The sequence below is a fragment of the Prionailurus viverrinus genome, chromosome A1, assembly GCF_022837055.1.
Source record: "Prionailurus viverrinus isolate Anna chromosome A1, UM_Priviv_1.0, whole genome shotgun sequence".
NCBI lineage: Eukaryota > Metazoa > Chordata > Mammalia > Carnivora > Felidae > Prionailurus > Prionailurus viverrinus.
The window spans coordinates 48,378,575-48,402,631 of record NC_062561.1 but is presented as its reverse complement, the minus strand read 5'-3'; the positions used below and the strand labels follow the sequence as shown (position 1 = coordinate 48,402,631).

Below are 24,057 nucleotides of genomic sequence, written 5' to 3'. Positions count from 1 at the left end.
ACACTCATTTATGGTTATATTGTTTAATCTCTTTGGGCCCCGGTGTCCTCAGGTATTAAAAGGAATTAATAGTCACTATTCTACACATCCATCCGTGTTGCTGTGAGGCACAAACAAAATAATATACGAGAAAGTGCTCTGTCAATTATAAAGAGGCATATAAATGCAACAAACTAAAATATTGAATCAACTATATAATGAGAAGCCACAGGCTGACAAATTACCCAGCATTCTTATTATATATATTCTTTCAGAATTCCATTGAAATCATTCAAGAGGGAAATTTAGGAATTAGTCTGCAGTCAGCCACGTAAGAAAATTTCTGTGCTATGACACTCTCATAAACCACCTAGATGAGACCAAATCTTCTTTCAGTTTTCTAGGGTTTCTGTTAATCCCGGGTTCTTTGGATCTCACATTTAAGTTATAAACATAAAAGAGAAATCTTAATATGTGTTGTGATTTTGGATTACCCTACACAGTGTAACATTGTGATTTCTTTTTAATTTTATGGTAATAAGCATGCCCTGATTCATTAACAAAGGGATACAAAGCAGTCATATTCTTTTGTTTTTCCAAAGAGCATCCACATGACTTGTTAGTGGGAAGTCTGGCATCTCACTCTTGAGACCTCTCCTGGGAAACCTCCCACACATATACAGACCCCTTTTAAGTTTAAGAAGCTCAAGGTTTACTCAGTACCATGGGGGAAAGAGTTTGATCTTACATTACTGCTTTGCTTTTTTGCTCCCACTGAATGCCCTTGTTTAAAACTAGCCCTGCACAGTACTGCAAAAGCATGTCCATCCTGCAATGATACCTCATACCTAAACCATAGAGTATCCCATGTTCAAACACTCAGCCTTTGTTCCAAAACCACAACACTATGCCATCAATATCTGGATCCTGAGGGCATGCCAATTTCAGCCATATGTTCTATTTTGTTTTTGTTTTTGTTTTCTAAAATAGCCTTTGTCTGGTATATGTCAAGGGTAATAACCACCCCTGCCCATACCTCATTTTTTTGGTATGTTTCTGTTTGAAGAATCTTGGTGTGTTTCCTGTACACTTTGGTCTACCCATACTGGTCCACCCAAAGAGATGAATGAACAGGGCTGGGCTCCCTTTCTCCCAAAAGCCTCTAGGTTCCTTCTGCAATTGATCAGACTCCTCTCAAGTGACCAGCTAAAGCAATTAAGAGGTATGGTGAGGAGGGAGCCTTGGCTAGGCTGCAAAGGGTTCCCATTACACTCTTCCCCCAGGTGAAGACTACTCAGGAGTCACACCATGGTTTTTTTTAACTAAGGAAATAATTCCAGAGATCCTGGAAAATAGTCTGTGGCATGATGATTTACTGTGACCATCCGTGAAGAAGGGAGCAGTCTTTGGTACTTACTATGCAAATAATATAAAATTAAATGTTTAAGACTCCGATACATATGAATGTAAAGATCGTATTTCCTTTTAAAGTTCCCCAAATGATAGCTGGAGCCCTACCTACCTGTTCACCATAATTAATCAATTTCAAAGTGTCTTTGGGCCCTTTCAAAGAGGAGATGATGGCTTTCTCCCACAATTGCTCAGGTTTGGGTCCCTCGTAGTCTTCTTTGTGCATTTACTCATCACACCAGCACAAACATTCAGTTCATAACAGCAGATGACCACCAATATCACCAGGACTGTGGCCTCCGAAGGGGAACTGCCTTCTCCTTCCAGCAAAGAGGAAACCAGAGAGTAATGTCCAATCAGGTTTTATTGAAAGTTTATGGAAAATAGAAGGGACTAATTGCATACAGTGTAAATTGTTACACATGGGTGTGCTCAGATCCCTCAGCCCCAAGGCAGGAATGACATTCCTTAGAGAGTCCCTAAATGATGCTTCTCTGCCTTCCTCCCAGTCTACTACCAAGTGGAAAAGGAACACCCAGACCCCCTTCAACAGGTGTACCTTCTAGCATGTTTACTTTACTTGGATCCCATGAGGTTTCAGAAAAATAAGAAAATATCCCAATACCTCCCCAAACCTAACAGTCTAAAGCCCACAGTCCTGATTTCTTACTTGTAGTCCCAAGATCCACCTCATCCTGGAGTGATGGGCCATGGATCATTCACTACTTTTAAAGGAAACCACAACTCCCACCTTTAGGAGTGGGTCCGGTCCCATGGCCTCAACCTGACCCGTATATGGCACTCCAACTTTAATGTATTTCCCCAAATCTGGCTTATTCAGTCATAAATAGACACCATTTTTTTTTTAGTCCAGGTTGCATACACCAATCCCTGTGAATTTCTTGACTCCTCCAGGGTAAAGTATTTTCTTACTTGAAGCCATTCCTCACCGAAATGGCTCAAACTTTTCTGGGGGGTTGGGGGCACCTCAGACAGGAAACCACTCTCTGAGGCCACTCAATAATAAATATGCCAGAAGAGTCTAATTCAGCACAGACAAAACGAACATTAGCCTCTAGGTAGCAAGTGCTAAAACATACACTACATTTACATGAAGCAGGAGGGAACTCAACTTTTTAGTTTGAAACATCTAAATCTAATTTATTTCACTATATTCAGGTTTTTCTTTAAGAACTAGGGGAAAGTTCTGCTCTATCTTTTACATAACGAACAAGGCCCCCTAAAAGGTTTCTCCAGTCTGCTATATAAATTCAAGCCTCTCTCTAAAGGTAGAATATGGCTTGCAACTTTTAAATGACAGTCTTTCTCCACATCTATGTTCGTAAGATTTTTTGTTTTTTCAATTTTAGTCCAAGGACCGAATTTCACATGGAAAGAGAGTAAAGCAGGACATTCCTGTGGCTTCACACTCACTATAGTCACTGTCATGTATTTGCTTCCTCACAAGGCCCTGGAAGCCCTGTGGTCTCCACTCACTGCTGAGTGTCGCTGGCACAGAAAAGGCTCCCCATCCCAGGCGTCCTTTCACACCTTGGCAGGACTCGGAAGCACTCCAAGTAGCAGGATGCGGGCTGCAGGGTGTCTACAACTGAGGAGGTCTAGAAGGAAGTCCAGCATGATCAGAGTCTGCAGCAAAGCAGATGAGACAGTACTTCCAGTACAGCTTAATGCTCCTCACTCTAATCTGAAAGAGGGTTGGAGAGTGATCTCTAGGGTATCTTCAAACTCAAACTCTATAACACTGTAATATCCTTAGTGACACCTTAGTGACACCTTAGCATGACTTTTGCTATCGTGAAAATCCGTGGGAAGCCAGGCTTTGTAACTTTTTGGGCACTACCCCTGTACAAAAAACATGGAAGGCAGTCATGGCAACCCTGGGATATGCAAACACATGGTCACAGTGGTCCTCTTCTGGAGGCAGTCCTCCCAGCAGTCAGCCTATCGAGACCCTCCTTCAATACATAGTTCCTGTGTTACTTTATTCATTGAAACTTCCCTAGCTAGGCTCGCATACATCTTTTCATTTTCTGTGAACTTCCAGCATGCTAAATTCAGTACCAGATAATTTAGCAATCCATTGCTTTTTGAACTTCAATTAATTTGGTTTTATGAACTGAATTATAAACCCAAAACTCAGGATTGGATCTTCTGCCTCTTTGTATAATTCATAGCACCTCACACAGTGCTTAGCAAGAGAAGGAGCTAAATAAAAATATTTGATAGACTCAAGCAGAAAGAATATATTTGCACAGATAGGCTAAGACACACATATTTTCTTTTTTTTTCATGTTTGTTTTTTTTTGAGAGAGAGACAGAGCATGAGCCCGGTGGTGGGGGGGGGGGGGGTTGCGGCAGGGAGCGTGAGGCAAAGAGAGAGGGAAACACAGAATCTGAAGCAGGCTCCAGGCTCCAAGCTGTCAGCACAGAGCCCAATGTGGGTCTCGAACTCACAAACCATGAGATCATGACCTGGGCCGAAGTCAGTGGCTTAACCAACTGAGCCACTCAGGTGCCCCAAGACACAGAGCCTTTGCCCTAATATGGCTAAACTAATACCAGAACAATTTATCATGTTGAGAGAAGGAAGGTATGGAAACTTAAAACTCCTTATCAACAATCAGCAAGATAATTAGTTGGCAGAGTATTGTATTTGTTTTGTTTTGTCTCCAGAGAGTTCTTGACTGCTGCTTAACTAGCCAAGACCTGCTCAGAAAACTTAGGTCCATTTTGGAGGATATAGGTTTATTTGAAGGTCTCCAGATCACTGTTGAAATGTAGTTTTAGGCTAGTGCAAAAATACTGAAGTCTGCTCTGGTTTCAAATAAGTATGGGGTCAGGAGAAAGGGGATGTAAGCAGCATTCAGAATTTTTGAAACATATTTTAGGCTAAAAGGGCCTGCTGGTGTAACCATGGGCTTTCTGATTTGACCCAGTCCCAAAACTTTAAAGGAGTGATTGTGGAACCCAGAGACCAGGGTGTAGCCAGTTAGGCAAGTACAGGATAGTCTGAAAAAAATAAAGGGGTTTGGTAGCCTTCTAGAATCTGGACCGAGGATAGAGTGCTTTGATAAGCTAGGTTCCTTCCTCAGACGGCTTCTCCATATGGACAAGTGTGTACATTAAGGCATTGCTAAAGTACCAAGATAGGAAATTGTATATGCTGGCAGGTGCATCTGATCTACTAAAAGTCATGCAGATAATGTAGGTCATATATCTCTGTAATGCGTTTTCTAGTATTCTTGGATATTTGGAAAACACCACACTAGGAGACCTATAAAAAAAATGTTGTCATAACTGGGTTGCAAACCCATTCCTAAAATTATCACCATGTGTTTGTTTTCATTTACTATCATATTATCTGGTCTCTAAAGAGATGAAACTTGAAAATTATTTCAGCCATCCACTTCATACAACATTGCTCTCAACAAGATCATCTTTGTGTTTCCAATGTAAATGACTCAAACCAAAAAGATCTTTCTTACAGAAGATTTCCATATAGTACTGGTAGTTTGTTCCTGTGTCATGTTTTATACATGAATTCGCTGCGTAAAAAAATTTTCCGTCAACTGAACAAGTTCAATAGCAAATTAAAGACTTATTTTTCTTTAGAGAGAAAAATGTATGACAGTTGTTATAAATAAATACGCAAATGTACTTCCCATTGCCAAGATTTTCCAAAGAAAGCTTCAGTTTGCTCAAACAATAGGCTCGCTCCTAGATCTTCCAGCTACAGGAACTTGTGGGTTTTGGTAAATATTAGCAGAACAGGCCTATTCACAAAGGCTGCACACCTGACCATCTGATCTTAGACACAGTGTACCCTCAACGCTTCTGGGAAAGACCAGTCTGAATTTTTTTTCATAGGCTGGACATAATGAAAATGAACTGAGTTTCCACTTGTGTTTGTCCACGTTTCTGCCAGTAACTAGTTTCGTAAACTCTGGTCACTAGCAATGCATGGGAGAACATAGCTAATAAGAAAAGGAACTTAGTTTTTTTCATATGTACTCATAATATAAGTAGAAATTTATTATAATGATTGATTCCACTTATTTTGCCATAGTAGCTCCCCAAAGGTTAATTATATATAACTATTTGGCCGTGTGTATGTCGATCAGAGCTACTCATATCTCTTTATTCCTGAAAACTATGCCATAGCTCTTGTTATGAGAACAAATCTCTAATTTGTTTAAACAAATTTTTAATTTGTTTCTCATATATTTATGTGCCGGTGGCTGGTTAATGTATTTGTCTAAGGCATACTAAAATCCTTGATAGTATCATCAAAAAAGAGCTCAAGTGTGTACTGGTTGTCTTCCTAAAGACAAATTACAGTGATTGCAAAGACTGGACCAACCTTTTTTCTGCTCTGTTTTGAAACACAACTGAGAGTGGTTACCACTCCTGTAATGCCAGCTATAACGAAGATGAGGATGGCATTTCTTAAGCATCTACCTGGAGAAATGAGGGCAGACACCTTTTTCTGCTTTATAAATACATAAATTTGTGTCCATGCTGTCAAGTAGGCTTCACATGAATATTCTCATGTTTTATTATTTCTCTTAGCCTTAGGTACTTTGCGCCCTCTACTTTTATTGTTTGTGAGCCTATCTTTCTCGCTTTTGTAAAATGAAGATATCATCCAAGAATGGCTCTTTGGCAAAGAAATAAACCCACTGGATATTTGACTGGCAGGCTTGTTCAATTATACTCTTGGTATGTTACAAATTCAAATGACATTTTCTGCATATGCCCAACATTTGAGAGAACCATAACATCCAGACGTGTTCATGGTTTTTCTTTAGGCTATCAAAATAAGAAACAAGTCTGTATCTTCCAGACAGTAAGGCTGAAAGCCTTGCAAGGAAGTGTGATTCAGGTCAATGAGGTAATTGAGGAAATGTCATGACAACCAAAATTAAAATGAGCAGCCTCATATTTGCATGTGCCAGCTGCTCCTCAGGAAATCTTTCTGGCTGCTTTTTGTTCCTATTAGACAGGATAATGTGCCTGCAAATTATATCCAACTGAAAGAGAATTGACTCACCCTCAGCAGACATTGTAGTAGCAGACAAACCGTGGAAGGATGAAATCGAGAGGAAGAACCAAGAACCAAACAAAACACACACATGTATGCACACACACGCGTGCACACGCGCGCACACACACACACACACACACGCACATCATTTTTCTTTCCCATTTCTGCCGTGATGATGCTGGCAGATCATTTTAAAGCTTTTAAAATAAAAAGTCCCTTTTAGCCTCATACCACTCTAAATTGCCTCACGACTTGTTTACACCCCGTGTTGTGCAAAAGGTTCTGAAGGCCTGAGCTTCCTCCTATTGTGACTTGAATGTTCCCCAGAAGGACAAGACTGCCATAGGAGGGCGTCTTTCCTCCTTTGGGTCATGGGCTTCACCGTCTTGAAAAGTAGATGCGTGATACCAGTGTGAGTCCTTCCTAGTGTCCAGGTACTCTTCTGCTGAGTCTTCTGTAAATATACAGTAAAACCTTGGTTTGTGAGCAGATTTCATCCCAGAAACATGCTTGTAATCCAAAGCACTTGTATATCAAAATGAATTTCCCCCTAAGAAATAATTGAAACTCAAATGATTAGGTCCACAACCCAAAAATATTCATATAAAAATGGTTATAATACTGCAATATAATATAAAATAATAAAGAAAATACAAAATGTTAAAAAATAAATTAACCTGCACTTAACTCTGAAAACCTCTGTGGCTGATGTGAGAGAGACAAAAGAGAGGAGGGTAATTGTGTAGGGTGACTTTCTCTATCACTAACGGATATCGACTACAGTATAGTGTTAATAAACTCTTGTCATATACTCTATTGAATGTAACTGGCAATAGGCACCAGAGGAAAGGGTCTATATCTGCAGGCAGCTGGACCTAGAATGAAGCAAAGCATTCCTAAGCCTACTCTTGTATGGAAAGGCCAAGACTGTCCATAGGTGCTTTGAAGTGACAAAAAATACACTAGTGCCAGTTATGGGCACCTTACAACGTTCTGAAAATTCCCTGATTTCTGCCAAACACTGTGGCCTGAGACGGAGCACCTGAGCATAGGAGACGATCACCCACAATCCTGCAGAGAGAGAGAGAGAGAGAGGGAGAAGAACCATTGCCTCAGTTGTGGTCGTGTGATGTTCGGTGTCGCGTACTACTCGTATTGCAAGTTACCGCTCGTTTATCAAGTCAAAATTTATTAGAAATGTTTACTCGTCTTGAGGAACACTCACAGAACAGGTTACTCACAATCCAAGGTTTTACTGTACTATGTAGAAAGAGATATCGTGTCCTGCATCTGTGCTCCAGTGCTACTGTACTTCACAGATTTGGAGGTCAACCACAGTGAGGTCTCTGTACCCCATATCCCCGTGAACTGTGCAATGGGGCATTATCCTCCAGAAGACATACACGTGGCTTTCTAGGTGAATCTCTGTGAGTCACAAGGACGTGGAAATTGCCATCACTTGTTGGCATCTCTCATGGCTATTATCAGCTCAAAACAAATTAAGTCGTCACACAGTTGACGCAGTTTCCTCCTCGCTTGTGGCAGGTGCTGAGCCAAGCTGAGTGGATTGGCATATTTGCTGTCTTGATGGCACAAAGCCCCACAAAAGCGGAACCATTTTCACTGGCGCAAAAACGTTCCAAAGGATGCTTGCTGTACAGATTCTTTCTATTCATTCTAGAATATAAAAGAATATAAAAAGAAATGCTCCATCTAAAGATAATCTCCCTCTCTCTGTATATTTTTTTAATGTAAGACAGTTATTTTGAGTCATAAATGGCAAGTTCTCTGAGAGTGCTAGGGAAAATTACTCTTAATACCTTTATCCTATTAAGTTGCCATAGTAATAAAATCTCATTCTACTAAAGTAACTTTCTCAACAGGTCAGAGCTTGAAATTCTATGTTGTAAACTTCTAAATACAAAAAAAGGCATAAGTTTATTATTTGGAGTTCAAACTGTAGAAACCTGACAGCTTTGAGGACTTTAAAAGATACTGAATCAATTGCTATAAAAGGAAAACACTTGACAATTTAATTCATATAGTATATCACTACTGAAGAGACTTCTTGGTGATTTATGAAGGGCATGTTTGTGGGCTGGGTTTTGGAATTTTTGCATGACAGGTAAATTTGTGCTCAGAATGCTTGCATCTTCAAAGACCCACGAGTTTGGCTGTGGGTACATGTAACATTTGGTTTGGAAACATATGAAAGAAACACTGATATTCCTTGAGAATGCGATTGAACTGTGAATTTACTCTGATATATTGATATAATGTTTTAAGTTATTTTATCTGTACTATTTATATATGTCTGTATTGGAGGCATCTAACCTCCATGCTTCAGAAGCTCCTAGAGAGTTGAGGTTGTCTCCATGTAACTGTCAGCAATTAGTAGACACCAAAGTTGACCGGGCTTTTGACTTCTTCTAATGCTGAGTTGCTTCATTCAATGATATCTCCTCAATTCTATTTGATTTCAAGTGTACTGTGAACTGAATAAAGAAAAGACTGACTGAAGCCAAATGAAGCCTAGATGATGCTTCTGGAATGGCTGCTTAGTTCATCATATTCAAAGAAAAGAACACAATAAAAGAAAGAAAACAGGGGCACCTGACTGGCTCAGTCCATAGAGCATGCAACTCCCGATGTAGGCGTTGTGAGTTCAAGCCCCACATTAGGCATAGAGCCTACTAGAAAGGAGGGGGGGGGCGGTTAGAAAACATGATCCCTGAAATTAAGACATGCAGTTGGTAAATATCAATATACACATCTGATTCATCTAGAGATTGATTACAAAGCAGTCTATGAGCAAGTATAAGATTGTTTAGTACACACTGGGTATGTGATTATTATAGACATGATGCAGAGAGAGCCACTGGGCCAGGGAAAGTGGTGGTGTTTCTCCTGTCCTCCATGTTCCTCCTTTCCATCTCAACCTCCTCTCACCTGGGAACTTGCTCTCTAGGACCCATCATTTGTTGATCCAATACGAAAGAGCTTTATGGGATCCAAGACTTTTGTCTGTAATCCTTTTGGAGCATGAAGCCAAAATGTGTTTTATTTCCCCTGGGACCAAAGTATCAACTATGTCATAATAACCTAAAACAAAGGCAGAAGATGAGTTTGACAGGTCAAGCAACTTTTCAGTGCCTCTCAAATCACTGCATTTAATCAGTGTTCTTTCCTGCTGTAATCAGCAGAGACCTCTGAGAAGAGAAGAGAGTAAGCAGTACTTTGAAAAAACTGAATTCGTATGTAAGGCATAGGAGAAATGCTTGACACACCGGTGTTCAGGGATTTGGTAAAGCGCGAAAGGTCCAAGTTGTGCATTGGACACAAAATTTAAGTGGGAATTAAAATCTCAGTACTTAAGACAGATAATATTTTAATATAGCACTTTTTAAAATAAAAACTTATGCAAAAATATTCATAATGAACAAAATATCAAAGTTTAAATTGAGGCAGGATCAGTATTATTGATTTTTTCCTTTTGCCTCAAGCCAATATGGCTTGGTATAAGGCACTAATCCTGTCTTTCAAAAAATTTTTATTTTATTCATCATGGATTTTCTTACATTAATTTGAACTTTGAAAAAATATTTAATTTAAATATTATTTATTTTAATTACTAAGATTTTTGGTGCCCCCTTTAATTTTGCACCTGAGGTCAGTGACTCATTCCACTTATCCTAGCTAACTCCAGTCCTGCAACAGGGTCACTGATGATAAAGAGGAAAGGTGGAAGGCCATGATGAGAAATATAATTTCTAATAATGTCAGAACATTATATAATTGAGTCATCCCGGAATGAAACAATAATAAAAAGCCAGAAGGAACAACAACAGGTCAGGGATATAGTTATACGTTTGGAAATTCTCATAGCCACAAGAGGGCATCAATTAAAATTTTGACAGAATATGCATTCCAAGACAGTATTAAAAGAACAGAGAACTAAGGACTAATCTGAGGATTACTGTTAGTTCTAAATGACAGATTTTTCTCCAGTGCATTATCATTCCCAAAGTATAACATGTTCTAGAACAGTGTTTCTCAAACTCGTATATGCATCTCAATCACTTGAAGGACTTGTTGAAATTCAGATTACTGGACACCACCCCCAGGACTTCATTTCAGTAGATTTAGGGTAAGGCCTGAGAATTTGTATATCTGACAAGTTCTCAGGAGATGTTGATACATCTAGTCCAGGGCTCATACCTTGTGAACCACTGGGCTAGAATAAATAGAATCTTTACAACAGAGTAGTTGGTTTAAAAATTTATGTAGTGAAATACTCTATGGGGAAATCAAATTCTATCATTTCTTAATACTATAAACTCTTCAGGAAGAAACAAAAAGAATTATTCCATCATGCCTCAAAGACCAAACAAATAATTACAGCAAATATAGCTAGCTGGAGCAAGATAATGGAGTGGTGGGGGTCGCAAACTGGAGATTACATGCCCACTAAAGGAATTAAAGTTCCATGAAAACAACATAAGTCATGGGACACCTGGCTGGCTTAGTCCATAGAGCATGAGACTCTTGATCTCAGGGTCATGCGTTCAAAGCCCCACACTGGGCATCGAGCTTACTTTAAAAAAATTAGTCACTATGCAAGACATACAACTTGTACCTCTGACATTCTGGATTGAACAAGTTTATTAAACTGGATCACCTGAAAAAGAAAGGGTCTCAGAGTTTGTGGTTTAAAATTTCATAAGGGGAGCAACCAAGTTCTTGGGAAATTGGTTTGATTCTTGCTACTGAGGAAGGTAAGATGATCAGTTGGCACCAGTGACATAGATCAGAGCCCATTAAAATGCAACCCCTTGCAGATGGACAGACTGCAAAACAAGTACTTGATCTTGGGACCTTTGGTGAAGGGCCTCAAGTCACTTGTGGATGGAGCCACTGGTATGCCTGACAGCTGTCTCTATTGGAATAAACCATTAAAACATGGGTGATGGTAGCCACAAGCATGCAGAGTTTGAGGAATGGTACTTTCCTCTATTTTCCTGTACCTCACCAATCCTGGGATCCTTCTGTAGCCCAAAATAGGGGAAAGAAGCACTGAAGATAACTGAGTTTGGACTTCTCGTAAACCCTGGAAATAAAAAAGTTCAATATGAATTTAATATGATTTCACAAAATGGGGAAATGTGACATTCCTTGAATTCCAAGTTTTAGGAATCAACCCATACTTATTTCAGTCAGAGAAGACCATTTGATAGCAGACCAGCTTAATCTGTGACACTAACTTGACAATTGTTGGTTTACAGAGTAATATTTGGAGCCCCATGTGGTCACCCCCACCCCAACAATTTGCTACGAAGCCATCAGTTCCATTCTTGCTTCCTCTAGTATGAGAGAGGTGGTACAACCTATTTTGCACATCAAAAAGAGTGAGTCAGCTGAGACTTATATAAGAGTTTGGACATCCCAAGCAAGTTACCAACAAGAAATTTCTCATGGTTAGACATGGTTGCCTGATTGGATGTCAGTGTAAATAACCTTCTATGCAGGCTGCTGGAGATCCATTTCTTGCCTTACAAATTGTGGAATAGGGAGAAATCCATGGGGTGATAAAATGACCAATAAACTGAACTAATTCAGCAGAAACAGGAACTCAGAACTAGAGATTTGCAAGTAAGCAATAAGCCATCGCTAACCTTCTAGAACAGGTGTCTGCAACCTATGTCCTTGGGCCAAATCTGGATGCCACCTATCTCTATAAAGTTTTATGGGAACAGACCCATGCTCATTTGTTTATATATTGTTTATGGCAGCTTCAATGGCAGAGTTGAATAATTAGAGACTGTATGGCATACAAAGCTGAAAAAAAAAAGTGCTGTTTCCCTGATCTAGTAAGAGAAAGAACTAAGAGCCTCCCAATTCACTAAATTCACCTGGAATATAGCCTAACTCAATTGTATTTACATCTCAAAGAACAAGGTGCCTCAGTGATATCTAGGCACAGACAAATTTGACAGAAGATATCAAGATCCCTAATCTCGAATCTGACATATAGTCCTCATGTGATAGTGACTCCAGCTTGTTTTTAGGCTCTGATTTTAATAATTAATTGATCTTAAGGTTCAGCTCTTCCTATTCCTCTAGCTGGATTCCAAGCTGTCAGAATTACTGCCATTGTTCACCTATAATTGTTCCGTAAAGTAACAAACGACTTTTTGGCCCTGACCTAACATTACTCAGTACAGATAAAGTGAAAAAAAAAAAAAAGGCTACTTTGTTCTCCTAGTTGCATATGCCCATTTCTTTCCTTGGAAAGATGTCATCATTTGCAGTGTCCACATACTCTTTTCCTATCAAAATCAGCCCTCACAAGAAAGCATATGAAACTCATTCAGTCAAATACAAATAATATATAACAACACACTATTACCTCCCCAGAAGGATTGAAGTCCTAGAAGCATTAGCAAGTAGGTAGGACAAACAAATGTTTCTTTCTTTCTGTCTTTTGGAGGTCAGGATATAAAGACAGAAAAAAACTAACACCAGGTAGGCTAGCAGCTCTCTTTCTTCAACGAACCAATTTCTCTGTGCCAAATCCATAACCCCAAAACCACTACATCAAAATCACCCCCAGAATACTTAATAAAAATGCACATCCTGAAGCCCAGTTCTGAACTGACCAAATCAGAATACTTGGAGATAAGTTCCGGGAATCGTTATTTCAACAAGCACAATTGCCTCTTCATGATTCATATGTTGAGTAAATTTTGAAAACCATTGCACCACACTGTGTGTGACTGTCTAGCCTCCTGCCCACTGGACTTGTAGCTTGATGAGTAGTCGTGGTAGGCTGGAGACATTCCAGGACCTGACTTGGCTCAGTCTGATTGGGCATTTAATGGTGCCCTGACTTACAGGTGATCTGAGGAATTTCTCACACTTATAAGGGCTCTCTCTGATGAGGACTGGTGTAATGTTTCAGAGTGTAAGTCACCTTCGTTATTTATTTTCACATTAACTGCACAGAACAATGATATGAGGTAATCACTAGTAAGTTTCAGGAAAATTACCCAGTTTCCTTCATTGTAAAATGGGGGTTTTAACAAAGCCTATTTGAAAAGGTGGGAAGAATTGAGATAATGCACTTAAAGTGCATAGCATGCAGGAAGTGGTGAATAAATGTCAACAATTACTGTTGCTCATTTAATTACACATGAGAAAATTAAAGCCCAGAAGTTTTATTCAATAAATCAGTTACACACCTTATAAGTTGCCAAGAAGAAGACTTGAAACCCAGTACTTTTTGGAGTCAGTCTTTCTTCTACCCTGAGATTGAGATTGATTTACCATTTACCATGAAATTCATAAAGTGAGCTTTGGAGCTCCTCATTTGCATGGACCCCTTCTAAGACTCTAAGATAGACCTAGTAATATGTTCACACAGTCAAAATTTTTATCATATTTGCAAAAGTTAGATAATTTCATCACAGCTGGTACAGAAAATGGCTTCTTTCCAGTCCTGTTCTGTCATGCTTTCTCTCTTTTTGTTGGCACTGGAGTGGGGTGGCATTTTAGGGTTCCAGCTAAGGGGAAATGGAATTTGAGATACCCTCAGCTTGGAATCAGTGCGATTTTTCAAATGTGGTGTGCATTAGCTTCTGCATGTAGTTACTTATTACTAGCAGTCTCAAACTAAAATTGACTTTAACAGATAATCCCGCTGACCATTTTTCCGGCCCAGACATGACATGAAGGTATCCAGACCAGAGGACCAGAGCTCATATAATATGAAGGTGCTCCAGGGTACCAAGCACTCAGCACTGGAGGTATATGCAGAGGATATGCATGAACTCAGTTATGAATTATATGGAACCTGAAGCTAGTCGGTAGCAAATTCTTATCAAAGATAAGTAAAATTATTTATAAGAGGAAGTGTCTGTTCTCACTGATATCCACCAAAACAGAAATTGTCTCTTGTCAAGATTATACTCAATCATACAGTGTATGCAATTATAAGTGTTCCACACGTCTTTTATTTCCTTTTTTTGATGGGAATTGCACAAGATAGACTTTGTTAGAATTCCTTAATTTGTAATAGTTCTAGCGGCACAGTTCATTAGCGCATGGTTTTATAGGAATTCCTCAATTTGTTGATCACAGAAGTTTGTCGGTTCTGAAACCAGTGAGTACAAATTGGGTGTAAGTCACAGATGTCCTATATATCTCCCCAAGAAGGGGTGTCTGACTAGACCTATAAGAAATTGACAAATTGAATGAATACCTAAGCACCTCTCCTCAAAGAAAAGATCAGGTCCAGATGGCTTCACTGGCAAATTTTCTTTTCTTTCTTTCTTTTCATTCTTTAGAGAGAAAGAGAGATGGAGAGAGAGAATGCATGTGAGGAGAGAGGGGCAGAAGTAGAGGTGGGGTGGGTGGGAATTTTAAGCAGACTCCATGCTTATTGTGGAGCCCAACTCAGGGTTCCATCCCATGACCCTGGGATCACAAACTGAGCCAAAATCAAGAGTCGGATGCTTAAGTAAGTCACCCAGGCACCTCTTCACTGGTGAATTTTCTTAAATATTTAAGAAAGAAATGATACCAATACTACTCATATTCATTCAGAAAACAGAGGAGAAGTACTTACTAATTCATTTTATGAGGTCAATATTATCCTATTGTCAAAGCCAGACAAAAACATTACATGAAATGAAAACTATAAGACTGTCCCTCATGACTGTAGAAGCAAAAATCTTCGATAAAGTATTAGCTAAATTCAGCAACATAGGAAAAAGGATTGTACACTTTTACAAAGGAACATAAAGTTGGTTTAACATCTGAAAGTGGATTAGTATAATATATAATATTAACAGAAAAGAAGGCAAACCTACATGACTATCTCAACAGAAGCCGCAAAAACATTTGACAAGATCAGTACCCATTTGTGATAGAAGCTCTCAACAAATGGCGAATAGAAGGGAATTTCTGCAATCTGTTAATAGCATTAAAAACAAAACAAGAAAACTTAGTATTAGCATCATACTTAGTGGTAATATACTGAATGTTTTCCCCCATAGAAAAGGAGCAAGTAAGAATCTCCACTCTCACAACTTCTATTCAACATTGTACAGGAGGTTCTAACCAATGCAATAATGCAGGATTAAAAAATTAAAGACATGTAAATTGGAAAGGAGAAACTGAAACTATTAGCAGACAACATGATCCTATATGTAGAAAATTATAAGAAATATATTTTTAAGAACTACTATAGCAAATACGCACACTTAGCAAAGTTGCAGGATACAACATCAATAAACAAAAAATCAATTGTATGAAATATTAGCAACAAACAATCAGAAAATAAAATTAAGAAAACAGTTCCATTCACATAGCATCAAAACACTGAAGAAGAAATTTAGCAAATCAAGCATAAATGGACATAAGAGAAATTTTTGGATTAATGGAAATGTTTTAAAGCATGTTGTACAACTATATAAATTTACTAAGAAATCACCAAAGTGTGCTTTCACAATGATAAATTTTATGGTATGTTAATTATACCTCAATAACAATGATTAAAATACATATAGATGGGAAAAACAGGATTATCTTTCTATTCTCACAGGTAATAGAAATATATTCATTTTCTCATAGGAAAGAATATTATAAAATTTTCACATGATGAGGCAAAGATTGTGCAGCAAAAATATGGGGGAAACGTTTAAAGATTTATTAGTCAATTAATAAAGAAATTATTTTATATTTTCTAAACTTTTAGTGTTTTTCAGCATTAAAAATGTTTTCTTTCAAAATAAATGTTTGCCTTATTTTTAAATTTTATTTTAGAGAGAGGTCATAAGTTGGGGAGAGGGACAGAAGAGAAGGGACAGAATCTTAAGCAGACTCCATACTCAGCACAGAGCCCAACACAGGGCTCGATCCCATGACCCTGGGATCATGACCTGAGCTGAAATCAAGAGTTGGACTCTCAACCAACTGAGTCACTCAGACAGCCCTGCCTTACTTACCTATTGCTCTTCTTTTTTAAAAATGCATTTATATTTTATTATTTATGTTTGTCAGATTTTGAAAAATCAGTTCTTTTAAATTATACAGCTTTTATTCAAACAATGAATATCTATTGCTTTTCTTAAAGGGGCCCTTAAGTTTGAGTCTTACAAAATCCACTTCTGCTCCTATTCCTGTCCCCTAGTCCCCTTCTCTGTAGGGAACCATTTTTATTGGTTTATTATATAGTCTTCCAAATACAATCTAATTAGATAATATAACCTAGATTAAAAATAATAACACAATAGATAATCTAGCACTAGTAAGGGCCGGGCTGTGCTCTAAGGACTTTCCATTTGTTAAATCGCTCAATCCTTACAACAATTCTGTGAGATAGACCATATTTTTACCCCATTTTACAGATGAGGATGCTGAGGCACCAAAAAGTATGGTAATTTTCCTATGGTATGTTTTAAACCCAAGCAATCTAGCTACAGAGTCTTTACTCTTAACTATTCTCAAAATTGTCTCTCAACACGTACATAAATGAGGGTGGGATCAGGGAGTGGGGGCTGGAAGTGGTTTAAAGTACACATAGAGCTAGTTTTTTACCCATGATTTACCCCCTGCTTTTTTATGTCTCAACAATACGTGTTGAAGAAAGAACTGGCTACATAATTTTGTGGGCTTAGCCCAAAATGAAAATACGAGGTCCCTTCTTTGGAAATTATTAAGAATTTCAAGAAAGCAACAGCAGAGTATTAGACCAAGTATAGGGTTCTTTTGAGTGGCTGTAAAGTCACATGCCTGTAAAGTCAGCCCTGCATAGAGATCATAGAACCCAGTACTTTCACGTCTGTGTCCCAATCATAGCTGCTTCCCACTGACTGGTCATTAGTTGATCATAGAGCTGTGTGCCACCTTGGTGCTGCAATCTAGGGACATGCCAACTTTTCTGTTACAGCTGTCAACTTATTGAGGGAGAGGAAACAAGCATGCCCACACAACCCCTGCTATTGACTAAGAGAGAAAAGGAGAGTCTGGCTGCATAAATATACAGGTAGAGATCTGCAGGTTAGAAATCTGTAGTCGGGGGACACCTAGGTGGCTCAGTTGGTTAAGCATTCGACTTTGGCTCAGGTCATGATCTCATGGTTTGTGAGTTGGCATCCCGAGTCAGGCTCTATGCTGACAGCTCAGAACCATAAGCCTACTTCAGATTCTGCGTCGCCTTCTCTCTCTGCCCCTCCCCCACTAGTACTCTCTCAAAAATAAATAAAACATTAAAAAAAAGAAATCTGTAGTCTGTAACTCCCTTGCCTCTCATCTTTTGCTTTATTTTTAACAAATGTAATTTAGGTCACTAATATTGACAAGATCACCAAAACTGTCACTGAGCTCTTCCCTTCTGCCTGTCCCTCCCCAAAACGAAACCAAAATTATCCCCAACCTGCAATTTCAGGTAACGCTTATCAAGCTGCTTTATTCAAACGACCCTGAAGAATTGGATTGCTACTAGACCCTTTGTGGCATTTCATATCATTTGGCTATTTCCTTTCCTTTAGGGGAAAGAAAGCAGGAACCACCTGGAGAGCTTCAGCTCAGCTGACTGCCACTGATAAGGCAGGAAAGAACCTCTGAGTGAAGACCCTCCAGGCACTTTTCTGACCTGATGGTATAAGATTTGTTTTGTTCTCATCTCTCCTGCACTTCCCAGCTGAAAACCTGTAGTGATGCAGGGAATTAATTTGACACTGTATTATAACTTGATTGACAAATAGCTAACAACAGGGTTAATTCTGTAACTAGAAGGATTATAGAGCAAGAGGCACTGGCCAGGCTAGGAACATCCAATTCGAAGTCATCCAAAAAGGTACAGGCAAGAAAAAAAGAACCGAGAGGAAAATGTCCACATTTCCATTGACAAGCACGATGAAACTTGTTGACTAAGGTATCCACGTTATCTAGGGCATGCATTTGACAATCTGGCACAGGTGACGAAACTGACAAACACACCAGAAACTAGCACATTATCTGTAAATTGGTTGTGATTGAATACTTCATGTCATCAAGGGAATAGAGGCAATGAAAGAAAAGCCTTATTTCTCTGCGAAGAAAAGAATTTCTGTCAGAAAGAAACTAGGAAATAAAAGACAAAAATGTCTTAAGAGATCACTATGCATTCTGTAAAGTACATATTGTAAAAGGAAAAGGGAGAAGCAGCTTGATTCTGAAACTCTATTCAGTGTAATTTTGTGTAAGCTGTTCTCTAAGGAGAGAGACTGAACCCTAATCAGCCAGCATCTTCTTCCAGATGGCTCTAAGTGTGCTTTAATCTGTTTTTAAGAGAGGATGGATCCCTTACTATGAGGAAAGGGGCATATTGAGACTTGATCAAAGGATTTTGCCAATACATATGTATAACTTACAGAGCACTCTCAGAATGGTTTGTAAGGGTTTTCCCTTTACCCATTCTCTGCCTGGCATTTGCTGGTTCACGATTGCTGAGATGATGGCATACTTTGGTGGAATTTGGGTTCTTGAGTAGCTCCCAAGTCATGGCTTTTTTTTTTTGTAAGAGACCCTCAAGCAATACTTGATGAATGAATAAAAATAAAGAGAGCACATCCCCATATCAAGGGGCCTGCAAGTTGACAAAGTAGGAATGGAAGAGAAAGACTAGGTGGACATCCTTCAGCTGAAGGCAAGGACCCCAAGCTCCATCCTTGTCTACACAGAAGAATGATGTGAACATGACTTCCAGATTTGATCTTATGGCACTTCCAGCTTCATGAGCAATTTCAGCAGGATTTTTAGTAAATAGGATTTTTAGAAATTCAGCAGGATTCTTAGAAATTTACCTAAAACAATGCCACTGTGCCAACACTGAAGTCACAATTGTTGAAGAGATTCTGGGAGAAAGGACTCTTGAGAAGGTATTCCTGGTCATTGAACTTATTTGTTCATTTGTTCAACTCATCCAATATTTATTAAGCACCTACTAAATCTCAGCCATAGTGCCAAGTTCCTGAGAATGTGTAGGTAAACACAATAACAAACCCTGCCTGCTCTCCTCAAGTTTATAATCTAGTGGGGCTACTTCAATTACAATGGTTTGATCAGGCTATGATATCATAGTGTGGGAGCAAATTTTGGAGGCTACTTGATCAGACTTGGACAGTTATAAAGTATTCCCAGAGAAGAGGCAAAATAATAGACCTAAAAAGTGACTATGACCCACCCAGGGGAAAAGATGGGGAAGGATATTCCAGTCGAAGGAAATAGAATTTGCAGAAGGTCAAAGGCAAGAAAAGGGAGAAGAATGGTAGGAATCAAAGGGAGTTTATGATAATGGCACGGAAGGAGGTGAAGAGATATGGTTGAGAATGAGAGATAGGAGGATAGGATTTGAAGGGTGGGGAGGACAAGGAGAAGGCAACTATCCTCCTATATGCTTTGTTAGGAATCTACATTTAGTTGAATCAAATTCTGCAAACTCAGACTTTGTTAAATGCTGCCAGAAATACAGGCTCCATAGGAAACTGTCTCTGCTTTCAAGGAGCTTTAGTTGGTAGCAAATTCTCAGGGTCCAGGATCTATGTCAAATCACAGAGCAGATAAGTGATATGGGACATACGCCAATGATACTGAGGGCTGATTCGGAAGTGCTGGTTGGTGAATAATCTTGTTCTTCCATGAACAGATTTTAGCTGTGATTCGAGGATGTGTATGTGTATATGTTTAAAGCACACCAAGAGAGATTCTCAAATTCTCTGCACTATACAAATTAATAAATGAAGGTGCTCTAAAGAAATTAGAAATCAAAATAATCCTTTTAAATTCTAGCAATATTGAGAAGAGGGAAATTCCGTCACAGAATAAAATTACAGCATATGCCTTGTGACGTAGTAGCAGCAGGTAGAACTTAAAAACTTAGAGAAAAATTTTACCTCAGAGTTCTCTTTCTTTTGGCGGAAGTTTGAAAATCTGAATTCCACCTGATTTTGTAAAATATCATTTTCTCTTTGAAGTCCATAAGTTTGACTAACATATCACCTGAAGGGTTTTCTGGGACCTTAGGACTGTCTCAGAAGACACTGTAATTTTGAATGTGTAAAAATAAAGGCAGTGCCTATTTGAAAGCCATGGATATTTGAACGAATGCACTGAAGCCAGCATTAAATGCCAAGCTACTCGTCACTGTGCAAGAAAGTTGGTAATATTTAATAATATTTTCTCTTTAGTTTAGTTCCAGTGGGATGATAACAGGCTTTTTGATAAATTCCTTTCTGGACCCCAATCAGGTAGACCAATTCCAGCCTTAAAACCAGAGCTGTGATTTGTTGATCTTCAGAGTAGGAGTTCTTTGACCAAATAGCTATAGTGCCAATTAGAACTAAACAATTATAATAATGATTAGAAAACCATTACCCTAGATAATGGTTCCCATTGTCTGATCACAAGACTTCTGGAATAATTGCAAAACCATTTAAAATCCATGTGTTCACTGAGCAATGTTTCTATACTGTACCCCTAATCTTAGGCAAATATCTGTACCGTCTCTTAAAACACATTAAGATAGTATTGTGTTTTAATAAATAGAATAAAAACATTTAAGGGTTATAAATTTACAGAATTTTTTCATCATGTGTTCTCAAGCAACATATTCTGAAAGAATAGTTATGAGGTAGCTTAAAACGTTTTTACCTTAAAAAAGAATCCTCTTCTGCAGGACAGAAGTCCTGTTTAGTCTTTTCTGCAAGTGAGACAGTTATTGTTTTTTGGGGTTTTTTTTGGTCATTCTAATTCACAGACCACTAAAAGCATACTATACACAACACTGCAAATAAATGAAGGATCTAATTAAGCCTGGCAGAATTTTAGCTGGTCTGAATAATGTACCTATGTGCTGTCCTCCACCTACACAAAGTCCCACAAAAATCCGAGGGCTGCTCAATGAGAATGTATCACCTTGTCTGCTAGGAAGTGCAAAACCATATCTTATTCTCAATTGCTGCAACTTTCCATGGTATAACTTATCAGGTAATGTTATTACCTTTTTTCCATTGCATGATGCTTTTGTGCTGTTTTTAAAGATGTAATTTTTCATATGACTCATTGCAAGCTATCTCAAATCCTTTTTGGAAGTAGGTGTGGCATGAATAACAACAAACTAAATTAAGTTCCAACGCCATACGAGAAATAGATTTTGTTATCAAGAGTTCTTAAAAAATCATGGATATTTTTTATGAATAATGTGTCTCACTGGGCTGAAACCTTTGTCAGAATGAGGTACAGACTTTTCAATGCCAGGAAAATATAATTAATTCAACACTCATTGACCATTTCATATGTACTGTTTGGTGCTAGGAAACAAAGATGCATTAGGATCACCTGTCACATTCCTCCTGCATATTAGCTCAGAAAATGGTAGGGGGAGTGGCTGGAGGTGTCCTCAGTGGCTGTGTTTACAATTTTTCTTCTCTTTTCTTTCTTCTTTCTTTTTCTTTTTTTCTTTTTGAAGTGCTATAGAAGCAGAGAAAAGAGAACAGCTTTTATGGCACTTGGGGAAATAGAGAGTGGATCAAAAAAATTTGCTTCATTGAAGAGACATTTGAGATATCTTGAAGGATTAGCTGTATTTTACCATGCAAAGAAAAGAGGGAGGTCACTCCAGGGAAAGGGACCAGTGGGAACAAAGGCACGGTCCCAATTTTCCTTTTACTTCTCTTGCTGTTTTATTAGCTCTTCCTTCTTGACCCATCCCTAAATAATTGGGGTTACTCAGGACTCTAGCCTGGGCCCACTTAGCATCTCATGCTACAAACATGCCTTAAGCAAACTCATCCACACCCATGGATGGCTTGATTCCCATCTTTATGTTGATGACAACTACATATGTATCTCCAGCCCAGATCTCCCTGTTTAACTCCAGAGGAATATAACCGAACCTTTCGCGACATCTCTTCTTTGGTATCTCACAGATACCTCAAACTCAACATGTTCAGAACTGAATTCATCTCTTTCTCATACTCTTCTTCCTGTAATTTTTCTATCTTCATTCCTGGCACTACGCTCTCCCAGGTGCTTACACCAAAAGCCTGGGTGCCATCCATCACTCCTCCCTTTTTCTCACCCACAGCGCCCATCCAATAAATTGTCAAGTTCTGTCAAGAGAGTCTCTGAACTAGTTCACGAATTTATCGACTCACTCTGTCCCTGTTGCTTCCACCTTACCCTTAGCCTAAATTATGTCCTTAGTCTCTGTATCTTAAATTACTGTGTAATAAGTAGCTAGCAGAAGGTGAGGAGGGGACAACCAAGAATGTGAGGCCCAGTGGAAATGGTACATGCTGGAAATGAGGCCCAGAGGCTAAAGAATGGCACTGGGTATGACTTGGTGTTTCTTGCCGGCAATTACAGCAAGTCTAGCTATCTGAAAGCTACAAGCTAAGAAAGCTCAGTACACAGTACTCCTCTGTGGTAAGGAAGTACCAGCAGTGATTCTATCAAGTCCATTTGTCTTAAAGTGATGCTTTCTGTGGTTACAAGACCCACAATACTGATGGAGTCTCCTAATGTGTAGGAAGTGAGGTCCTTTCCTCCTCATTTGGAACACTTACTAGTTTCACTTAGGGACCTCATGACAAATATGTGTGGCTCCTATCTCAAGGACTCACACAAAATTGTATCAAACTAATGAATGAACAAACAATATTTCCTCATTTGAGAATTGTTGATTGATAGACTTTGCCCATTTATCTTTGTGTATATGGAATAAATTTGGAAAAGCTCATCTTATATGAAATAAGTAACCTTACTTATATCACTTTTGCTGCAAAAAGATTTTTCCTAGTTTTGTGTGTGTGTGTGTGTGTGTGTGTGTGTGTGCGTGCATGCGCATGTGCGTGTGTGTGTGTGTGTGTATTTGTGGTAGCAAATTTATCTATATGTTCTTTTTCTCTCACTTTCAGACACCAGACTCTTTCCTGCTTTGGCGTATGCCCTGAGTGCTTGGAAATCCCTAAATGGACCAGAGCAAGGGTAAGCCAGCCCAGAAGGGCACTCTAAATCATGAGAAGACATGTCTCAAAACTAAATACTGTAATTCAGGCAGTGCTTTTCACATTAACATAAAACAATTCCACATTTTAAAGCATGTTTTTCAGATACGACAAGCACTCAGTTAACTGAACGTTTGGAATAAGTTTTTAGTATAACTCATTTCATTTGAGTATATCTATTTTCAGAATGGCCATTGTGCCAAGGACAAGTTGATCAAGTGACTTCTCCTAAGTGTTTTGGCAATCCACCCTGCTGACACACTGCCAGTTATCAAAAGCACAATCAAGTTCAGTAGAACTGAAGCTTAAGCCCTTATGGCTGACACCACTGGACTTCCAACCAGTGTACTAAGTGAACATTGTTTGTATCCGTCTAGATTCTCTAACTCATTTAAAAGAGTTCTTTTTATTATGATGATTAAAGTTAATCATGATAAAGAATGTAAATGGGAAAAGGGGGGGTGGGGGTGGCCAGGGTGGCTCAGTCAGTTAAGCATCCCACTGTTGATTTCAGCTCAGGTCATGATCTCACGGTCATGGGATAGAGTCCCAGGC

At 38.8% G+C, this 24,057-nt stretch overlaps 1 long non-coding RNA gene across 1 annotated transcript in view; it reads left to right on the top strand.

Moving 5' to 3' along the window:
* The window catches only part of LOC125171337 (uncharacterized), a 160,156-nt gene that overhangs the window by 69,862 nt on the left and 66,237 nt on the right, over positions 1-24,057 (top strand). The window contains exon 2 of the long non-coding RNA XR_007154273.1: positions 23,413-23,482. This is a non-coding gene — a long non-coding RNA (uncharacterized LOC125171337). The remainder of the gene's footprint in view (positions 1-23,412; positions 23,483-24,057) is intronic.